Source organism: Perkinsus marinus (assembly GCF_000006405.1).
Source record: "Perkinsus marinus ATCC 50983 genomic scaffold scf_1104296947042, whole genome shotgun sequence".
NCBI classification, from domain to species: Eukaryota; Perkinsozoa; order Perkinsida; family Perkinsidae; genus Perkinsus; species Perkinsus marinus.
The window spans coordinates 1-1,042 of record NW_003210741.1 but is presented as its reverse complement, the minus strand read 5'-3'; the positions used below and the strand labels follow the sequence as shown (position 1 = coordinate 1,042).

The following is a 1,042-nucleotide window of genomic DNA, read 5'->3' as shown; positions in this document are numbered from 1 at the left end:
CCCAATCCACCAGAATGGGATACTTGTTCACGAACGAGACCTCCGCAGTTTGCTTTGATTCGGCAGGCATGTAGAAAAAATACTATGCTGTTGGGAACGTTGATGAAACGCTCGAGAGCGTCGCCGCCAACGAAAGCCAGTTCAGCGACTTCGGAGCATGACCTTTATCAATAGCAATTCCTGAATCCTATGAACTGATGTGTGGCCGAGCCTCCTAACCACAATGACAGTACCGTGAGCACCAACTTGCTCGAGTGCTGGGATGTTTAGCTCTTACATTAATGGCGACCGCCAACCATTGCGCTTGCGTGCAAGTCACTTGGTGTCGGCGTACGCTCCCCACAACTCAGGAGGGTATCTTGAAGCTCCACAAAGGTACGCTTGGCATACTTTGGTTTACTCCAAAATATCTGTCGACCTCGAGTTCGAGAATAGAATGTTCTGGCGGCAAGTAGCGGAAATTATACTTTCTTAGGGAGTCTAAGGGGCATGGTGGACTTCGTGTAGTCGGAGTAAGCACATCCAAGGTAGATACAAAGTCACGAGAGATGCGTCACACAATCGGCCGTTTCCGAATGTCGCTCTTTGAAAAACCGTTGGTTATTCGTGTTGAAATGCACTGTTTCCATAGACACCCGGGACAGCCAACATATCACTTTCATGGAACGTTGAGGGGCGAGATTGCGGTCTATATTCCTTCTCGGAGCTTTCATTACAAATCAGTTTGGCCCTGTGGCGCAACGGTAGCGCATCTGACTCCAGATCAGAAGGTTGTCCGTTCGAATCGGGCCGGGGTCACATCTCTAACTTTATGACCATCGGGTGTACATAAAGGGATACCTATATTAAGAAGCTCTTCACCTTGCTTCGAGTGACCACTCGAGCATGGGTAACACCCATAACAACCGGGATTGTGGGGCATCTCCCGTCGAACCCTCAAAATGATTAATTATAAGCTCAGCCCTTATTCACCAACTTGACTGTTGGTATTGGATTCACCTCACGGTATGATTCTCACCTGTATTCAGTTTTACCTCGGACC

At 48.5% G+C, this 1,042-nt stretch overlaps 1 non-coding gene across 1 annotated transcript; it reads left to right on the top strand.

The window, feature by feature from the left end:
- Positions 1-726: 726 nt before the first annotated feature.
- On the top strand, positions 727-798 carry Pmar_PMAR003212. The gene has a single exon. It is a non-coding gene; the product is annotated as a tRNA-Trp (tRNA).
- The last annotated feature ends 244 nt before the right edge of the window (positions 799-1,042 follow it).